The following is a 23,410-nucleotide window of genomic DNA, read 5'->3' as shown; positions in this document are numbered from 1 at the left end:
ATATTGACTTGTTATTGATTAGTATTGATTATTGAATGCTTGAATTGATGTTTGAGATGAGTTTATTGATGTGTTTATTAATTGTTCATGGCTGTCCAAAGATGATTATTGGCTAAACTTGTTAGTTCTACCTAGGAATGATGATTCTTGTTAGTGTTTGATGAGCTTGTTGGATTGTTTGATTGATAGACTTGAATTGCTATTGTAAAGTTTGATTTAGACATGAAATAGGTTGTGTTTAGTGGCTGGAAATTTTGGTGATTCATTGCATAAACCCCGTGTGTTAATTGATTAGTTTTGTATTGATTGATCGGTGCATTGTTTGATTCTAGACTTTGTGTTTAGGGTTTGTTTGCGGTAGGTACAACCGTAGGGTTTTGTTGCGTGATTATTTGGATTAAGTACAGCGGTTAAACACCTTCTTTGAGACCGAGAGGTGATAGGAAGTTAGGATTGTCTTATTGCCTTTGCATGCTATAATAAGGATTGCGCGAGAGCGAGTTCGTTTCTAGTCAGGTTTAGGTGTTTTGAGTGACTAGTTGATCTATTTTAGTTTAAGTTGAATTGTTCCTCTATCCTTGGTTGTGTAGTATTCATTGCCATTAGGGTCGAGTGTTGGTGAGACCGAGAGGTGATCCTTCATTAGAACACGTTAGCAATTGTTTCCCGGTTTGGTCGTTTTAGCCGATTTTGAGTAGTTAGGGTTTGTTGTGTGAGACCGAGAGGTAATCCAGTGAGCCCGAGCGATCCTTAGTCGTGTCATCTTTAGGGACCGGTGTCTATATATAATTCAATCCATTAGCTTGTTAGGCCTACAATTTGATTCAGACCTAGGTAGACGTTTTTCTCCATTCTTAAGTTAACACAGTTAGTTTTCGGTTAAGTTTTCTATTTTTGGTAAGTTTTGTCAGTCAGTCTAGTTATTTCAGTTAAGTATTTAAAAATCAAAAATCAATATAATTATTATTCTAAGGTAGGTCTTTTCTAGGGTTAGTGATCTTTAGCGTTCTGACGTGTCCACGTGTTAGATACTCGGACTTCCTAAGTCTATAATACTTGCGATCGATACACTTGCCGGTTGTGTGTGGTTTTAGGATTTTCGTTTTAATATTAAAGCTTAGTTGTGAGGGTCATTGTTATAGGGTTATTAGACACACATATAATATCTGAGATGTTTAACATAGAATAGCTTATGGTATACCATAGGGTTTTATTAAAGAAAGTACGTAAGTACATATGCATGTATATAAAGTATGTGTGAAAGAATTAATAGCAAAGTAAGGTATGAATACGTATCTTCGAACGCGTATGAGTAAAGATAGGAATGTATTGTATGTTAACTTGATTAACTAGAACTCATTCAGCGTAGCTGACTTTTAGTATGCACGCAGGCAGATAGGTTGAGGCAGCTGGCTTGAGGAGTGACACATGGCACGAGCTAAAAAGATTGGCATCTATGAAGAAGTTTCAAGACTAATTTATGTTATTTTATGAAAAGACAATTTGTATGTTAAGACAAAAATGAATGTTTGTTATGTGATGTTTGAAGTTTTAAATTATTCCGCGAAATTTTAAATTAACTCTGATTTTATAATTGTGTTTATGAGTAAATCCAACACCAAAGTAGGGTTACCAGGAACGGGGCCTTACATATACAATATCAGAAGGTGATTAAGATTTGTTATAAGTATATGATTCACTCTGGAGAAGTCTGGAATAGCTAATGGTTTGAGTTTAGTGAAGATGAAGCAAAGAAGGAGAATGAAAGAGAGGAGGAGATAAAAGAGAAGATAAGGGTTGCAGCACTGAAAAGATTTCAATACAAAGGCGTTGGAGTATCAATTCCAACTAATCAGAACCACTCATATAAACGTTCTTGGGAAGATATGAGGAGGGAGTATAGAGGAAAGACGTCTAAGAAGAAAGACTGAAGAGGGAAGATCGAAGACCTAGCAACATCCAAGAGGGAGTCTGTTAAGACATAATGTCTATTGCTTGGGTCTTAGATGTATTAGATATGATTGTATAGGGCTAGAATTATCAAATGTATGTTTAGTGGTTGGATTTAACTCATAAGTCCACAAGACCGCATATGTTATGTGGCGCATAACATATGCGCCGTATAACTTATATGGGCTAGGGGTCTTTCATGTTGTTTCCTACAAATAGGGGACTTATGCATTATTATGTAGACTTTTGGTGATTGTTAAAGTGAGAAACTAGAGAGAGAAAGTTACTACAAAGTCATATCTTGTAATCTTTGAAGTTATCAATGAAGAATATGCTTAATAGCTCGTATATAAATATTGCTGAAGAAGAGTTCGAGTTTGATTTTGAGAATGACATGGGATTGGTTGAAGAGAATATGTTGGCGAATGAACACATTGTTGAGGAAGAATTGGACAAGGAGCCGGTAATATATGTGAATGTTACTAATCAAGTGTTTCCAGAGTTCGATGAAGAAATTGAAATGATTAGTCAAGCATTTGACGATCAGGGTAATCCTATACCTGCTAAAGACAATACAACTGAAGAAACTGAGGTAAACAGTCAAGAGCAGGAGGAATAGTTTGAAAGGAAGAAAATTGAACCAAAGGGTATATACTTGAATCCAGTCAAGTATTATAAGAAGAAAGACAAAGAGGTGAAATTGGGTAAAGTTGTGAGTATAGCCTATCTTAAAAGGATTCGAAAGATTGTTGTTCGTAGGACATATGGTGTACAATATTTTGAGAGCCTATGTGAATTAAAATCGTTACCATGGATGGACGTGGTAGACGTAGTTGAGAAAGAACTATTATACTGTCTAAACGTGGAATGGTGAAAGATATCTGGGTGTTTATCAAACGTCTAACAAAATGCAAATTTCGAAGATGGACTCCTCAAACTCCATATCTTCATGTGTCAAAAGTCAAGAAACATCTTGAAACGGATAATTTTGTGAAGACCTAGAGGTACAAGTAACCAGAAACTCTAAAAGTGATTCCCATTTACCCGATGGAGCATGACTTTCATGTTTATTTTCAGTGGTGGTACTATGATGAAAACCGTGGTGAAGCTCAGATAATGTTAAACAGAGATGGAGTGTGGGATGTGATAGATGTGATGGATCCGATGTGGTTAGTGAAGTGTTCTGAGAAGGATATATAGACGCTGCATAAGTGCAAGATTCAAATATCACGTGATAAACATCATGCGTCTGCCACACAATACTAGAAGGTGATTAAGATTTGTTATAAGTATAAGATTAACTCTGGAAGAGCAAATGGTTTGAGTTTGGTGAAGAGGAAGCAAAGAATGAGAAGGAAAGAGAGGAGGAGATAAAGGAGAAGATAAGGGTTGTAGCACTGAAAAGATTTCAATACAAAGGGGTTGGAGTATCAATTCCAACTAATCAGAAGCCTCATCTAAACGTTCTTGGGAAGATATGAGAAGGGAGTATAGAGAAAAGACGTCTAAGAAGAAAGACTGAAGAAGGAAGATCGAAGACCTAGCAACATCCAAGAGGGAGTCTGTTAGGACATAATGTCTATTGCTTGGGTCTTAGATGTATTAGATATGATTGTATAGGGCTAGAATTATCAAATGTATGTTTAGTAGTTGGATTTAACGCATAAGTCCACAAGACCGCATATGTTATGTGGCGCATAACATATGCGCCGTATAACTTATACGGGCTTGGGGTCTTTCATGTTGTTTCCTATAAATAGGGACTTATGCATTATTATTTAGACTTTTGGTGATTGTTAGAGTGAGATAGTGGAGAGAGAAAGTTACTACAAAGTCATATCTTGTAATCTGTGAAGTTATCAATAAAGAATATGCTTAATGTTTACTTGTTTTGTTCACTCTCAATGGATTCCGCACTTTGAGATACAAGCTGTAACATCTAGAGATCCTAATTGTTGTATACATCAGCATGGCATCCTCTTTCAGTTACGTGTGTTTATGTCAAGACGAATTGGAAACCAAAATCCACTGTTGTAACTTTTCATCAAATCACCTGCAACATTAAAATTTAAAACATCAATATAAAGTAATCTTGGAACAAATAAGTATAAAGCAGTCCAGAAGATTTAACCAAAATAGATAAATATTAATGATAGGTAATTCCTAATAACTATACAACACCTGTTGGAATCAAGAAACAAAAATACATTGAGTAACTTGAACATTAAGAATAATACCTTTTTGCCAACAGCACATTGATTAACTTGTACTTCAGTCCCCATGGTTTCCACATATAAAAAATGCTCGTATTCTGGTATACTACTACCTGAACAACATTAGACTGAATCAAAACATAAAACAACTAATGCCATAAAAAATGAATGAATTGAGTGAGGAAATGAGTAAAAATACATGTAATCAAGTGACGTTTTTCATACGTTGAAGCATCTCTTATTGTTCTTTGTTTTTGACAAAGCCACATGACTTCCTGTATCGGGTGGAGCACAAAAAAGGAAAGCCCTCCGAGGCCACCTTTATCGTAACACAAAACAAACTATCAAGTTGCTGACAAAAACATAACACAACTGTACAAAAGATGTGAACCGAATGATAATAAGCCATCTTTATCTAATTATCCTTCTGTACACCTTAACTATTAATCCAAAATTCAAGTTCATCAGTAGTTGGAAAAGTCAAACCTCATTATGAAAAGAAAACACACGTTTTCACAAATAGTACAGATATTAAATTGAAACGAAACTCAACGAAATCAATTTTGAAATAGTATTAGATTGAAATAAAATACAAATCAATTTTGCAATCTAAGATTAAACGATTTAATATTCAATGAAACTACAACTATTGTTGTGCTTTATAACTATTTGCTTTTAAAGCGCAATATGATCGTGAAAAAAGTGAATGAGCATACATACCAGTCACATTGGTGCCCAAAGAAATTGGATGTACTTGTCGTTTCTCAAGTGCATCTGATTGTAACAGGATGGTAGGAAGAAGAATGAAGCGGTATGCCGCCACCGCCACCGCCACCTAGGGTTTCAAAATCGAACCCGGCAACAGTAAATGGTGAAAAAACCACACCGAAGCCACCAAGGGTTCGTAAATCAAACCCAATAGAAGTGACGGAATCAATCAGAGAGTGAGCAAGAAACTAAAGAGTCGCCATGGCCACCGTATGATAGAAACTCAATAGGAGAATGAATAAATGGTGGTTGTTATGCCTAAGGAGGAGACATTAGTATGGATCAATTGATGATATCAATGAATCTAGAGACCTTGAAGATAACAATTGGAAGGAGATGCGGTGAATACACGTGTAGGGGTATACCATTTTTGTTACAGAAGGTACAAAAGCTGAAGCACAAGTTCTCCCGAAAATGTAATATTATAAATAGCATGCAAAAGGAAAGGGTAGTATACAAATGCCTCCCGACAATAACATATTGTTTAATCTTATAACGGACAATGTATACTTACGGGAGAGGCATGATAAAACAGTTACCCAATGGTGGGATTATATTGGAATGATTGTTGTATAAGTTGTGAATTATTCCTGATTATTATACTGTGTGCTCGAATAGACAAGGGTAATGTGGCATTGTTGTATATAGTTTCGATACTCCATGCAAACATTTGGTAGTGTGCTAGGTTGATATGGAGGACAATTTGGATCTTTTATTAGAAACATTGACCTTTACAGGGTTAAAATTACTTGTCACTGGGTGACAACTTTTGATATATACATGCAAACAATGGTCTTATTAGGCAAAATCTATGTACTATCCGTGGTATATGGATAATAGATTTGATGTGTGTGATACCTATGTGCTATTTGAAATATTTGAGTATTAGCTAATGTAATTCCCTGCACGATGAGTATATGGGGATTTATTATTAAGGGAACTATAGTGGTTTATCATTATAAGATGGCCCCAAAGAAAACAAACACGTGGTCTGAGTCAGTTGTGGCCGAGATGATTGTTCGACAACTGCAGATAGTAACTCTGAAAATAGCAGCGCGATTCGCTACCGACATTAATGTAAGGCCCCAAACCCCGGGAGCCCCACAGTTGGTATTCATACAAAATATAGAATAAAGTAATTAAACTTGAAAACGGTTTCTTCCATTAAACAAACATCTCAGAGTGTAAATTCAGCGGAAAACATAAATAGTAAATTAAGTTCCATAAAACCCAGGAATTTTGCCCAAAACCAAATTTAAAACTTAATTCATGAAACTATTTAAAATCAATTTGTTCAAAGTACATTCTTCCATCCACGTATGCCCTTCACCGTCCAAGTAGCTTCGTGCACGTCCAAGCGATGAGGCATCCTCTTCCTAACCTGAAACTCACACTAACATGCACACAAAGTCAGCTTGAGCTGAGTGAGTTCAAGTTTTAAGTAAAAAATATCAGTAATAACAAATATGGTAGACATACCAAAAGTTTTTAAAGTAAAAAGAGTGCATCCATTAAGTCATCGTTACCGAAGACAAAACATTCTCATACATACATATACAAAGATATATATATATATATATATAAACATCCTTTCAGGTACATCCCTATATATAACAATATATATATATAACATCCACGTATAACATTCAGGGTCGAGCAAACGTACAACCCAAACATGTAACATCCACGCATGCAAACACAAAGTAGGCATACGCAACATCCGTAGTCGAAACGACTACAACTCCGCCAACTATATGCCAAACAATAATGTGTATATATATATATATATATATATATATATTAACATCCCAAGCCCTACCATATACTAGCAAGCCTATATAAAATCGTTTAAAACATTTCGTCAAGTAAGAAAAATACTTAGGTGTGCATGCTAGCCAAAAAATTGAAAAGAGCGAAAAGGGGCATCATGAACTCACCTGAGATCAGACAAACACCAGCAACGAGCTAGGAAATCTCTAAGTGCACACTCACAAGTAAGGGCCTGTAAATTGTACACAACGTGTTACTAAACAAGACCGTAAGAACACACTTGCCTAAAGGGCCGCTCAGGCCCAACAACTTGGCCCGAGGCCCAACCCATACTCTTTTACTTTACCTCAGCCTCTAAAACCTTTCAATTAACCAAATCCACCCTACGATCATGTTCGGGGCTAACCATGATACACAACTCACCCGTCGGTATGCAAATCGAGTCGAATACGCGCGTACTAAATCTTAAAAACCAATTGTCAAACAAATCAGCCCCAAATGGACCAAATTCCCATCTTATCCTTTTCATACATCATAATTATGTCCCCGAGTTGATAGGTTCGACGGTTCCTTTTTACAACACTTACTTTAATGTTTAAACGATAATTTGCGCACAACCGACTCGATTAACTAATCACCGACCTAATCAGCCCCGAGTACCAAAAAAATAATTTTCCCACAGCCCTTAAACCCCCCTAGGGCTGTACAAACTGATTCGGTTGGTCATTCAATCGATTAACGCATCAAACTCAACAATTGACGATTCTACACCCGATAAACCATAGTTTTCGAACTAAAATCGATTGACCGACCTAAACACCTTCAATGAATATGGTTTTTAAGTATGATGTACCACACATACCTAGGAGGATTTTGGTGAAAAAACCTCACTCAAAACAGTCCCAGAAACGCTCAATTGGACAGCCACCCGGTTAACCTAAAACAAGTCGTTTAACGATCAATACGCGCAATATAAAGGTCAATTAAGGTGTAAAATACATGGAGAATCATAAAACTGACCTTGAATTGAATTTTTTACGGTTGAAACACGGCTGGACAGAAGATTTTCGAGTAGGGGGGGGGTCTTGAGTCCGATCGGCGCTGGTTAGGGTTAGGGTTAGGATTGTTTTGTTTTATAATTATAATAAAAGAAGTTACAACCAAGCCCCTCCAATTTGAAGTATAAGGCATTATGGATGAAAAGTTAGATGGTTTAACATACCGGGATGACGCAAAGGCTTCCGAGAAAACGTCAGTTAAATCCCGAGAATAATACATACTCTACAAGATTTAAATCTTTGAACCGGGACTTAACGGGTGTTACAAGTCCACCCCCCTTACAGTGGGATTCGTCCTCGAATCCCGATGCGACATGAACATCTGTGGATAGAGTTTCATCATCTCACCTTCGGACTCCCAAGTAGCCTCGGAACCCCTACGGTGCCTCCACTGCACCTTCACCTGTCTAACCACCTTATTCCTCAAACGCCTTTCCTAACGGTCAAGTATAGCAACAGGCTCCTCAACATAGTTCAGCTTACTATCCAGCTTAATATCATCAAGAGGCACATGGGGCTCCTCATCGGCTAAACATTTCCTTAGATGGGACACGTGGAACGTAGGATATATCCCCGCGAGCTCATCGGGCAGCTCCAGTCTATACGCTACCTCACCAACAAGGGACAAAATACGGAACGGACCTATGAACCTCGGACTAAGCTTCCCCTTCTTACGAAAACGAATAATACCCTTCCAAGGAGAAACCTTCAACATAACCCGGTCCCCAGCCTTAAACACATTAGGCCTTCGCCTTTTATCCGCATAATACTTTTGACGATCCTAAGCTGCCTTCATAAAAGCCTTAATCTTATCCAGTTTCTCAGTCGTAGCCTCAACCACATCCAAACTACCCAACTCTTTCTGACCAATGGAACCCCAACAGACTGGAGTCCTACACCTCCTACCATACAGCATCTCAAATGGTGGCATCCCAATCGTGGCGTGATAACTATTGTTATATGAGAACTCTACCAACGGTAAGTGACGATCCCAACTACCACCAAAATCGATTACACAGGCCCGCAATATATCCTCAAGAGTCTGAATGGTCCTCTCGGATTGACCATCCGTCTGCGGGTGATAGGCAGTACAGATGAGGAATTTGGTACCCATCTCCTCGTGAAACTTTTTCCAAAACCTGAAGGTAAAACGCGTATCCCTATCCGAAACAATAGATACCGGCACCCCGTGCCTCGAAACGATCTCACGAATAAACACATCGGCCAGCTGTTCAGAATTAAAAGTCTCTCGAATCGGTAAGAAATGAGCGCTCTTGGTCATTCTATCCACGATTACCCAAATGGTGTCATAATTACCCCTAGGGTACGAGGCAGTTTAGTCACAAATCCATCGTAAGATGTTCCCATTTCACTCAGGTATTTCCAATGGCTGAAGTTTCCCAAACGGCTTCTGATGCTCGGCCTTAACTTGTAGACACGTCAAACACTTACTCACATACTGAGCCACCTCAAACTTCATCGCAGGCCACCAATAATTCTTCTTCAGGTCTTGGTACATATTGGTCGCGCCCGGATGAATGGAATAGCGCGACTTGTGCGCTTCATCTAAAATTTTACCCTTCAATCCCCGATACCTCGGTACCCCTAAACGCCCATCCTTATACTTTACCCCATCGCCGACGTCTTCTAACAACTTTTCCTGACCCCAAATACGTTCTGACATAATCCATTCCACCTGCAACGCTTCATTCTGGACGTTGGCTATTTGTTTCAAAATGTCAGGTTTGAGAACAAGCTGATAGGATTTCACACGAATAGGTTTTGGTCTCTCCTTCTGGCTTAACGCGTTGGCTACCACATTAGCCTTACCCGGATGGTACATAATCTCCAGATCATAGTCCTTAATCAACTCCAACCATCGACGCTGTCGCATATTTAGATCCTTTTGCATGAAGAAATACTTTAAACTCTTATGGTCCGTATAGATAACGCAAGGAACCCCGTACAAATAATGCCTCCACATCTTAAGTGTGAACACAACCGCCGCCAGCTCCAAGTCGTGTGTAGGATAATTCGCCTCATGAGGCTTCAACTGCCGTGAGGCATAAGCGATGACTCGACCTCGCTGCAACAAAACACACCCAAGCCCCTGATAAGAGGCATCAGAATACACTACCAAATCATCGGTGCCATCAGGTAAATCTAAAATCAGTGCATGCGTTAACCTGTTTATATATATATATATATATATATATATATATATATATATATATATATATATATATATATATAAACATCCTTTCAAGTGCATCCCTATATATATATAACAATATATATATATATAACATCCACGTAAAACATTCAGGGTCGAGCAAACATACAACCCAAATACGTAACATCCACGCATGCAAACACAAAGTAGGCATACGCAACATCCGTAGTCGAAACGACTACAACTCCGCCAAATATATGCCAAACAATAATGTGTGTGTATATATATATATTTAACATCCCAAGGCCTACCATATACTAGCAAGCCTATATAAAATCATTTAAAACATTTCATCAAGTAAGAAAAATACTTAGGTGTGCATGCTAGCCAAAAAATTGAAAAGAGTGAAAAGGGGCATCATGAACTCACCTGAGATCAGCCAAACACCAGCAACGAGCTAGGAAATCTCTAAGTGCACACTCACAGGTAAGGGCCTGTAAATTGTACACAACATGTTACTAAACTAGACCGTAAGAACACACTTGCCTAACGGGCCGCTCAGGCCCAAAAACTTGGCCCGAGGCCCAACCCGTACTCTTTTAGTTTACCTCAGCCCCTAAAACCTTTCAATTAACCAAATTCACCCTACGATCATGGTCGGGACTAACCATGATGCACAACTCACCCGTCGGTATGCAAATTGAGTCGAATACGCGAGTACTGAATCTTAAAAACCAATTGTCAAACAAATCAGCCCCAAATGGACCAAATTCCCATCTTAACCTTTTCATACATCATAATTATATCCCCCGAGTTGATAGGGTCGACGGTTCCTCTTTACAACACTTACTTTAATGTTTAAACGACAATTTGCGCACAACCGACTCGATTAACTAATCACCGACCTAATCAGCCCCGAGTACCAAAAAATAATTTTCCCACAGCCCTTAAACCCCCCTAGGGCTGTACAAACTGATTCTGTTGGTCATTCAATCGATTAACGCATCAAACTCAACAATTGACGATTCTACACCCGATAAACCCTAGTTTTCGAACTAAAATCGATTGACACCTACACCTTCAATGAATATGGTTTTTAAGTATGATGTACCACACATACCTAGGAGGGTTTTGGTGAAAAAACCTCACTCAAAACAGTCCTGGAAACACTCAATTGGAGAGCCACCCGGTTAACCTAAAACAAGTCGTTTAACGATCAATACGCGCAATATAAAGGTCAATTAAGGTGTAAAAGACATGGGGAATCATAAAACCGACCTTGAATTGAATTTTTTATGGTAGAAACACGGCTGGACAGAAGATTTTCGAGCAGGGGGGTCTTGAATCCGATCGGCGCTGGTTAGGGTTAGGGTTAGGGTTAGAGTTAGGATTGTTTTGTTTTATAATTATAATAAAAGAAGTTACAACCAAGCCCCTCCAATTTGATGTATAAGGCATTATGGAAGAAAATTTAGATGGTTTAACATACCAGGATGATGCAAAGGCTTCCGAGAAACGTAGGTTAAATCCCGAGAATAATACATACTCTACAAGCTTTAAATCTTTGAACCGGGAATTAACAGGTGTTACAATTAATACGATAATGAATACAAATCAAATGCAAAACACTAATACGGCCGCAAATATTATTTCGCCGCCCAATGCTAATACAGTTACAAATATTATTTTCTTGATAAACACGAACATTTTCAGAAACAATACTCCCCCATTGAACACTAATGCTACTACCGATATTGATAAATTCCCCACTAAATACCATTGGAAACAAAAATTTCTTACCGAACATGAATACTGGTCGTAACAATCGTGATCCTTCACGACGGGAATACTCGTTTAAACTTTTTATGTCATGCAAATCTATAAACTTTTAGTGGTACTAAAGGAGTAAATGAGTGAGTAAAATGGATCATAACGATAGAGTCTATTGTCAATACCAGAATTTGCTCATCACATACGTGATAATGAACAATTGTACGAACTCGGGAACAAGAGGCAACCAACCGTATGACCTGGGAAAAACTTAAAACCCTTTTATTGAAACATTTTCATCCAAAGAATGAAATCCAGAAATTAGAACACCAACCCAAGAAATCAAAAGCAGAAAATATGGATCAACTGTAATACATAAAACGTTCTAATGATCTGATTTGACTGATGCCAAGGTTAGTAGCCCGAAAGTAGAAACTTTAGGTAATTCAGTTAACCACTTAACTTTTGAGAATGCCATGACCCAAGCTGTTGTATTAGCTTTTGATTTAGTCAGAAATAGTGTATTGATAAAGCCCGGGGAAGTCATCTAGTACAAAACGAACTAATCACGAAACAGAGGTACAAGAGCTACAACAAATTAAACGTACACGCCCTACAACTCAAATTAATGCAGCGATCAACTTTAGTTCTGAATAGATATATACAATGAACCCTTGCCAAAAGTGTGGTTATGTAATTATTATCATATAAGGGAATACCGAACAAAACTATGCCATAGAAGCGAAAAGATTGAACACTACGCCTGTAGCTGTGAACCCATTATGAACACTGTAAACCGACCATTCTAACTTCATCATTCACAATTACTATGACAAATCAATGGCAAACCATCCTGCTTAATATGAGTGTGAAAGGACAAAACGCTCCAAAAAAAAGGACTCTCCTCGGTTAAACCAAGAACAAGTATCGACGTCTAACTCGGCAGAGGCCGCGATTAGTGATCGGACCCGATAAAACAAAGCAAGACTTAGATGTGGTGAAGGGTACATCTGTAATTCTATATTAATATGCTTCGAATTCACTTGATATAGGTACCGATAGAAGTCTTATCCCCGCAAACTTCATATCCCCGGGAAATGTACCGGTTAGTGAACTAATAGATCCTTATGCTATAGACTCCACTAATGGTAAACCCAGAACCGTAAACCAAATACTTCAAAACTATATTATCATCCTAAATAACAAACCATTTTTATTAACCTACTCCCGGTCTAGTTGGGAAGCATCGATGTAATTGACAGTATGGGCTGGTTAGTAAAATACAAGGTGGAAAACGTGTGTAATGACTAAATAGCTAAAATTTCTCTCTCAGATGGTGAAGCCATTATGGTACAAGGAGAGAATTTTAGTGCAATATCACCTGTCGTGTCTCATCTTAAAGTATTAAAGTGCTTACGTCAAGGGTGTATGGCATTTCTGAAAAATATAACCATAAAAACCCCAATGAAACATATAGAAGATAACCCTATAGTACTCAAATACTCCAATGTCGTTCCTGATGAACTACCCGAAATACCACTATCCGATAAGTTGATTCCAAATTAACCTAATCCTAGGAGAAACTCCTATTACCCAGGACACTTTATCATCTAACACTCTCCGAAATGTAAGAATTAATTAGCCAGCTACAATAATTCTTGGATAAAGATTTCATAGGACCTAGCTATCCGCATAGGGGAGCACCGGCGTTGTTTGCAAAGAAGAAGGATGGAAGCTTTAGGATGTCCGTTGATTACCGAGAAATACACAAAATTGCATTTAAAAACCAATACCCCCCCCCCCCCTCCCACGAATAGACGAATTGTTCGACCAACTTCTAGGAGTGAATTGATTCTCAAAAATCAACCTTTGATCTGATTACCATCAAATTGAAATCCAAGAGGAAGATATTCTAAACCGGCCTTTCGAACCTAGCATGGTGACTATAAATTCTTACTTATGCCTTTTGGGCTGACTAATGCACCCTCAGTCTTCATGGATCACACGAACCGAGTTTGTAAATTATACCGCAACAGATTCATTATAGCGTTATTGATGACCTCCTGATATATTGAAAACCAATAAGGAACACGAGCAACATTCACGAACAATCTTGGAGATCTTAGGGTAAGAGAAATTGTATATCAAGATGCTCAAGTGCTTATTACCGACGTCTTATTGAAAATCCAGTATTAACCCTCTTAACCCAAAAGGAACCGAGTTTATGATTAGGGGAAGAGCAAGAGATGGCTTTTCAATTGATGAAACAGAAACTTTATCAAACCCCCTATTCTAAGTCTCCCAGAAGGGACTGATAATCTTGTAATCTATTGTGATTATCCCAAAAAGATTTGGAATGTGTACTAATGCATAGAAACAAGGTTATGGCATATGCTTACGAAAATAAAAAACGCACACATTACATGAATCGCAAAAGCTTATAACTTGCAATTGATCTGACAAAACTGGATATGGGATAAGGAAGACGAGTAGAGTCCTGGAACAAGTTTAATTCTGAAAACCAATGCCTTAAGATGAAGGGATAAAGTTAAACACTGGAAAGTACGGGCATTTGAAACGATTATTTTGACAAACCTTATCTGGCAAATTCATATCGCCCAAAAAAAACCTTAAGAGCATAACATTTAGAAAACAAAATCTGGCATGGGGACAAGCAGAACTTCGAAAAGAAAACCAACGAAATCCTATGCTTCAAAAACCAAGTCTAGATTTCAACTCTTGATAACTTATTTGACTAATCATAAATGAATAACACATATTGGTAAATACCTGACTCGTGCTAGAATTAAAGAAGAGTATTAAAAAAAAAGAAAAAAAAAACCCTCAGTAATGTTATAACAACCGGAAACACCCAGTACAAGTGGGAACATATTACAATGAGACTCATAACACACTTTCGTAAATCATTTCGAGAACACAATGTAGTCAGGGTATTAATTGGCCGGCTAACTTAAATTTCATACTTTCTCCCGACCTATAACAACTACACAACTGAAAGACTCGCCTACCATTATGTTAACGAAATTAAATCTTAGCATGGTGCATCTATCCCAATTATTTCAGATCAAGATAGTCATCCCATATCTTACTTTTTTGGCAAAACTTAGGAAACCGAATTGGTTAAAGCACGACCTGTCATTCCCAAATAAACGATCAATCTGGACTAACTACACAGAAATTGGGAGAATTACATTACAATTGTATATTAAATCTCGGAGGAAATTAAGGCCAGCATTTTCCACTGGTCTAATCCTCGTATACTAATAGTTACCATAATGTTATACAAACGACACTATAACTGGTACGATACGACCAAGAATATAAATGATTACCTTATTAGGATAAAAGTTAGCAACACTCAAAATGCAAAATCCAATTTGATTCTGGAAACCACAGAAAAAACTCGTAGAATTCAAAAACAAACTGAAAATCCGCATAAGACTAATAAAAGAACTATACCGATGTACGTAATGAATTGTTGGCCTTTGAAAAGTGTTATTCGAGTTGAGGAAACGGATAAGTTGACATCAACATACATAGAACTGTACGAGGTTGTCTCAAAAATTAATCCTGTAGCAAATTGAATAAACTATCTCTAGAATCGAGTTCACTCTCGATTTTAGTTCTACTGACAATTTCTTATATACCGAAACAAACAAGTGCCTTATTGACGAGGCGAAGATAGTACCACTTGGAAACTCATATATAACTAAACTTTGTAAAGAATCCGTATAAATAATTTATGGGAGAGTCAAACAGTTGTGACTCAACAGAATTTCAATGGTCAAAGTTCGGTAAAATGCCTCACAACAGGGAATTATATACATTTGAAAACGAAAAAAAATATACTTCTTTGTTCCTAACAAACTTTTAACTGTTATATTGAATTTCGGGGACGAAAGTTCTTAACTTGGGGTGAATGTGACATTCGTGACAAAACCGGATACACCTCAGTATTCACAAAATGAATAAGCGTTTAACCGCTTATTGCTTAACGAACGAACGAATAACAAAACGGGTCTGGTTATGACCCAGATATCTCGGGGGGGGGGGGGGGGGCAGAACCTGTTAGAACAGGTAGTGTTACAGAACCTGTTAAACCTAATGAGCCAGAAGAGTAAGAGGAAAAAGAAAATGAGGAGTTATTGGATTATGGTGATTCTCCATCTCTTGATGATCATGATGACGATGATCAGGATGATCCAAGTTCTGGTGGTGGTTTAGGTGTGTTAATTGGTTCTGGAGCAAGTGCAAGTACAGAGGATGTGATTGAACCTTTAACAGAAAGCGAACCTGCTCAAGAAACTACTCATTCTGTTGGTAATGTTAATGAGCTGGAGATACTCGATGTCGATCCAATTGCTTATAAGCCTCCAGTGAGATTTTCGTCTACTGTAGAAGAATTAGAAGAAGGTGACATCGAAGTTACCCGTGTAGATTTGGATCGTATATATATTGCTGAAAAAGAGTTCGAGTTTGATTTTGAGAAGGATATGGGATTAGTTGAAGAGAATGTGTTGGTGAATGAACACATTGTTGAGGAAGAAATGGACATGGAGCCGGTAACATATGTGAATGTTAATAATCAAGTATTTCCAGAGTTCGATGAAGAAATTGAAATGATTAGTCAAGCATTTGATGATCAGGGTAATCCTATACCTGCTAAAGACAATACAACTGAAGAAACTGAGGTAAACAGTCAAGAGCAGGAGGAATGGTTTGAAAGGAAGAAAATTGAACCAAAGCGTATATACTTGAATCCAGTCAAGTATTATAAGAAGAAAGACAAAGAGGTGAAATTGGGTAAAGTTGTGAGTATAGCCTATCTTAAAAGGATTCGAAATATTGTTGTTCGTAGGACATATGGCGTGCAATATTTTGAGAGCCTATGTGAATTAAAATCGTTACCATGGATGGACGTGGTAGACATAGTTGAGAAAGAACTATAATACTATCTAAACGTGGAATGGTGAAAGATATCTGGGAGTTTATCAAACGTCAAGCGAAATGCAGATTTCGAAGTTGGACTCCTCAAACTCCATATCTTCATGTGTCTAAAGTCAAGAAAGATCCTGAAATGGATGATTTTGTGAAGACCTGGAGGTACAAGCAACCAGAAACTCTAAAAGTGATTCCCATGTACCCGATGGAGCAAGACTTTCATGTTTATTTTCGGTGGTGGTACTATGATGAAAACCGAGGTGAAGCTCAGATAAGTTAAACAGATATGGAGTGTGGGATGTGATAGATGTGATGGATCCGATGTGGTTGGTGAACTGTTCTGAGAAGGATATAGAGACGCTGCATAAGTGCAAGATTCAAATATCACGTGATAAACATCATGCGTCTGCTATGCAATACCAAAAAGTGATTAAGATTTGTTATAAGTATAAGATTCACTCTGGTGAAGTCTAGAAGAGCAAATTGTTTGAGTTTGGCGAAGAGGAAGCAAAGAAGGAGAAGGAAAGAGAGGAGGAGATAAAGGAGAAGATAAGGGTTGCAGCACTGAAAAGATTTCAGTACAAAGGCGTTGGAGTATCAATTCCAACTAATCAGAACCCCTCATCTAAACGTTCTTGGGAAGATATGAGGAGGGAGTATTGAGAAAAGACGTCCAAAAAGAAAGACTGAAGATTGAAGATCAAAGACCTAGCAACATCAAAGGGGGAGTTTGTTAGAACATAATGTCTATTGCTAGGGTCTTATATGTACTAGATATGATTGTATATGGCTAAAATGTCAAATGTATAGTTTAAGTTTGTTAGTTAACGCATACGTTTTCAAGTCAACGCATATCATATGCGGCTTATATGATATACGCCGTATATAATATATGGACTTGATGAGCTTGTTCATGTTTCCTATAAATTGGGAATTATGCGTTATTATGCAGACTTTTGGTGAATGTTAGAGTGAGAGAGTAGAGAGAGAAAGTTGCTACAAAGTCATATCTTGTAATTTTAAAATTATCAATAAATAATATGCTTAATGTTTACTTGTTTTGTTCACTCTCAATGGATTCCGTACTTTGAGATACAAGCTGTAACATCTGGAGATCCTAATTGTGGTATACATCAGTATGACACCCTCTTTCAATTTTTATAAATTATTTTCGGAATTATTTATTGCTTTATTAATTTATAAAAATTCATATTATATGCTATATTTAGCCCGAAAATCGTCCGTTTATACCAAACGATTTCTGAAAAATCCAAAAAAAAATTCCTGAGTGATCAAAATACTTCCCATAACAACCTGTAAATTTTCCAAAGGCTAACAACCTTCCCAATTATCCTTTTCAAGCTAAAAACGACTATGAAAATCTGAATAAATGCAAATCCATAAACATAGCTAGGGTTTTCCAAATGACCCCAAATTTCATATGGGATCATATTATAACAAATCTGAGTTCCCCAAAAAATCTCATAATTTTTCATAATGTCCCTGATGTCCCTGCAAAATTTTACAATCTAAAAAAATGCACATCTGAATCTAAACCTAACAACCCGTAATCGAATATTTCGGCATTACCTTTGCGATTTTCGTTACTTTTCGCTCTCTTATAAAAGTTTCCGGGTTCTTATGCTTCTAATTAAGCTAGGTACAGGTCCTATATCACAAACCAAGCATGTATAATCAAGAGAACAGTCATGAAAGTTAGGGTTTCGGTTAGGGTTAAACCGAACTTTTGAACCGTAAAAACGTCGTTTAAACCCTCTAATCCGTGTTTATGGCCAAAAAAAACTACCAAACCAGGTTCCTAACTATGTGTATGATCAAACCATGTTTTTGAAAAATTTTCAAGGTTTTTGCATGGTTAGGAATGATTTTTGGTGATCAAACTTTGTTTATATGTTAAACAAGATTAGACATGCATAAAATTGATTAAATCTTGCTAAATACCTTACGTTTTGGTTGAAGGTGTGAAGGATCAGCTGAGATTGAAGTTTAAGTTCTGGAAAAATATATGAAAATATCTAATCTTACTTAAAGTTAAATGAAACAAAATAATAATAAAGAAAAGGGGGTTTGGTCCAAGTTGGTTTGCTGGACTTTTTGGGCCCCCATAGAGCTCAATTTTGGCCCATTAGTCTCATTTTGTGTTCCCAAGCGTGAAATACCGAGTCCAAGTTTATTTCGGGTTTGGTTTTTGGTGAGAAAAATATATCGGGTACGACAAACAACGAAAAAACGAGCGTTTTTCGGCCATTTTTGTGTAAATTTATACTATGTTTGCTTCGGAACTCTCTTTCGCGTTTAAGTTCATAGCAGGTAGTTAAACGAGTATGTTTTCGTTTACTAGTTTTCTATCGTACTAAGGCCATAATACTAATATATTAGATTATATTAAACGTATAACACTTATAGATGGCCCCCCGAGATAACTAGGTCTTAACCAGACCCATTCGGTATTCTTTTGTTCGTTACGCAATAAGCGGTTAATCACTTATTCGATTTGTGAATACTCAAGTGTGTCCTGTTTTGTCACGAATGTTACATTCTCCCATAGTTAAGAAATTTCATCCTCGAAATTCGACATGTCAATTATACGTTCCTTAGGGAAAAATAGGAATATTTGTTTTCGTTTTCAAATATATTTGGTTCCCGGTTATGTATTACACCGAACTTTAATCAATTAAATTTTATTGTGTCGTGACTGTTTAATTTTCCCCTTTCAACATTTCATGGGTTCCTTTATAGAGTTTAGTTGGATACAAGTCTTCGGGTGGTACTTATTTCGCCCTGTCAGTAAGGCACTTGTTCTGACACGATATGTCGGAAATATCGTGAGTGAATTAGTTTTGGTTAGTATGCTATAAGGTTAACCTTTTGAGGAAATTTATACGGTTCTTTGTATTTTGGAATCAACTCATCGGTCTCATCAACTCAACTAACAACTTTCAAAAATTTATAACTTCTCGCATATATTAGTATAGTCCTCTTGTTAGCATCATACGGCTTTCGGTTTGTTATTAATATTACGAGCTTTATCTATGGTTCCCGAAATAGATTTGGATTTTATATTTTAGATGTCGCCAATTTTTCAATTTAATAAGGTGGCGATTTATATTCTTGCACGCATAATGAAGTATATAACTACTTGTATAATATTACGATAACTGTTAGTGTATCAGGATTACACTGGCAAGAGGTACCGTTACCACTTTCCTCTAATGCTTGAATAGTTTATTTGGTTTAATTGTTTGTTATGTTGGGTTTTATGCAAGTTTATCAAAGTCTAAGTTAACCATATTTAACTAGAAAACGCAACGGAAGCTAGTGTTATAAAACTTGTTATGAACATACCATTATGTTAAAACTAAAAACCCGAAGCCAAGGATCAAAATTACAAGAACAAGATGCTCACAAAATGTAAATTGTACCTTCTTCTACCTTTAGAAGAACAAGTGGGTTGTTGAAGGGATGGTGGATGAATGACAAGCCTCCAAAGAAGAAGACCTCAAGAGTGTGATACCCCAAGCTATTTGTGACAACACCAAGTTGTTTTGCTAGGATTTATGAACACAAAACAAGCTCACAAAGCTCACTTTTTTCTGCTGCTGCTGCCGTGAGTTTATGGAGAGGGAGAGAGAGATTTTGAAGCTTGTAAAACACTTGAAAAAGAAAACCAAGAGTAGGTCAATTGCATGTATGTTGTATGGAGTGTTTTTAAAACAAGACATCATAACATGCAAAGGTAGCATGCAATCTAATTGGACCAAAACCTCCACCCACTTGAGGGGTGGACGGTTTCCTTTTTTTTTTTTTTTTTTTTTTTTTTGTTTTGTTTTAACAATTAAAACATCTCCATCTCATACTTTATAAAACTAATTTTATAAAACATACATGCTATCTTAATTATTTAACCAATTAAATAATTAATTTTTATATAAATAAATTATCCAGATAATTTATTTAAATCATCAAGTGTAATTATTTAGAAAACCAATTTTTCTAATTGCGCAGTGTTCGGTATTCGTTTAAGTGATCAAATCACTAAAAGAATACATTTGGTGTTGTCTAGCTTGTTATTGGGTATGACCCGACTTGGATCAAACACAGTTAGCCACATTAATATAAATATGTGTCTCGGGCATATGAAATTCCAACAATCTCCCACTTGCACGAGATACATAGAAAATTAATGCAAGTGGTGAATACCGCCTAACAACAGTTCACCACCCTTAATGTGTTTGACGAAGTGCCATTCAATAACATCATCCCTTCAAGTCCCTTACTTGATATGATTTAGGTGAATCTATCATTATATCCCTTTGTTACTAGATGTCATGTTGGATCTAAGAGACATAGGCGATCATTCTCTTTACAATTCAACTTTATCAGGCCTTAGACATCTAAACTCTCAACACATAAGAAGAACAAATTCCATCTTGACTGTATACGCCTCTCACTATCACTTTATACTCCACCCGAGCTCATCCTTATGTACCATCTTTTACGAATAGCGAAGGGGAGAGTCAAAGTGTAATACTTAGTGAAAATCAAGACCCAGTATACATCTCAGGTCTAAGGATAATATGAAATTCTCCTTTACTCAAAATTACTAATGATCAGGTCCATCGACTCCATGTAGTAATATTGAGAGCGGGTCAGTCCAATATTTGTATCCCACAAATATCTATGAACCTTGGCAGCAAACCTATGCTCCATATTCATTCCTTATGAATATCCACCAATTCTAGTTCATAATAGTCTTGCTTCATATTTGTTCCCACAAATGTGATCGACTACGGACTTTTAGAATAAGATAACTTATTCATGGATTAAACATGCAAAATTAGAATTTAACTCAAGATTCCATAATCATATAAAAGAGTTAAATTACAAAAGTCTTTTAAACGTAAATACAAAATAGATCAAATCCAATTACTAGAATATCGAAGTCCTAAGCCACTCGCATGACGCTCATGTTTCGGTCTTTCTAGGAGCTTCGTGAATGGATCCGCAAGATTTTGATCAGTTCCAACTTTGCGAATACATATCTTTCCTTTTTCAACTTCATCCCTTATGTAGTTGAATCTCCGCTCTATGTGCCTTGTCTTTTGGTGCGAACGAGGTTCCTTGATTTGAGCAATCGCACCCTCGTTGTCACAAAAGATTTCTAGGGGGTCTTGAATGGTAGGGACCACCCCTAGATCAGTAATGAATTTCTTCAACCATGCAGCTTCCTGAGCTGCCAATGAAGCGGCGATGTATTCTGATTCTGTAGTGGACAATGCTACCACTTCCTGTTTTGAGCTCTTCCAAGAGACAGCTCCTCCATTAAGAGTGAACACATACCCAGATTGTGATCGAGAATCATCTCGATCAGTTTGGAAGCTCGCATCCGTGTAACCTTTTATAGCGAGTTCCTCCTCACCAGATCCATATATCAGAAACATATCCTTAGTTCTTCTAAGGTATTTCAATATGTTCTTAACAGCCATCCAATGACTGTTTCCTGGATTCTGTTGGTATCTGCTTGTCATGCTCAAAGCGCATGACACATCCGGTCTAGTACATATCATCGCATACATGATGGATCCTATAGCAGAAGCATATGGGATTTGTTTCATTATCTCTTGCTCACCCTTTGAGCTTGGACATTGAGCTGAACTCAATATAGTCCCTCTTTGAATAGGTACCAAACCTTTCTTGGAGTTTTCCATCTTGAACCTTTTCAAGATTTTATCAATGTATGTACTTTGGTTCAAACCTATCAAGCGCCTTGACCTATCCCTATAGATCTTTATTCCCAAAATATAGGCAGCTTCACCAAGATCCTTGATGGAAAATCTACTTCCAAGCCAAGCCTTAACGCTTTCCATGGTTGGAACGTCATTTCCAAATAGTAGAATGTCATCGACATATAATACTAAGAAGGTTATTATACTCCCACTAGCTTTCTTATACACACAAGCCTCATCAGCGTTCTTGATGAATCCAAAATTTTTGATTTCTTCATCAAAACGATGATTCCAAGTTCTAGATGCTTGTTTCAATCCATAGATTGATTTCTTTAACTTGCATACTTTATTAGGATGTTTCGGATTGACAAAACCTTCAGGCTGAACCATATAGACATCTTCCTCAAGATATCCATTTAGGAAAGCGGTCTTGACATCCATTTGCCAAATTTCATAATCATAATGTGCAGCTATGGCAAATAATATCCTAATAGACTTTAGCATTGCCACAGGCGAAAAAGTTTCATCATAATCAACCCCTTGAGTTTGAGTGAAACCCTTAGATACAAGTCTTGCTTTATAAGTATCCAAGTTTCCATGCATATCAGTTTTCCTTTTGAAAACCCACTTACTTCCAACAGCTTTGGAGTTGAGTGGTGGTTCAACCAATTCCCAAACTTGGTTGTCATACATGGATTGCATCTCAACGTTCATGGCTTCAAGCCATTTGTCACAATCATTCTTGGACATTGCATCACGGTATGTGGTTGGTTCATCCGAATCTACCACGTAGCAACCTTCTATATCTTTCAGGTGGATTGCTAACTCTACCAGATCTGTGAACGTTTTGTGTGTTTTGATCAACCACTTGATCACTTTCAACAACCTCTTGTTGAGTGCTAGTATCAACCAATTCTGTATCATCTTGTTGTTCTTGATCCTCATCAAATTTCATTGTTCTATTATTAGTTCCTTCCTTAAGGAACTTAGTTTCCAAGA

Source organism: Bidens hawaiensis, unplaced genomic scaffold (assembly GCF_021521415.1).
Source record: "Bidens hawaiensis isolate Kalapana, Puna unplaced genomic scaffold, B.hawaiensis_p1.1 tig00000864_1, whole genome shotgun sequence".
Lineage (NCBI taxonomy): Eukaryota > Viridiplantae > Streptophyta > Magnoliopsida > Asterales > Asteraceae > Bidens > Bidens hawaiensis.
This window is presented reverse-complemented; position numbering follows the sequence as displayed.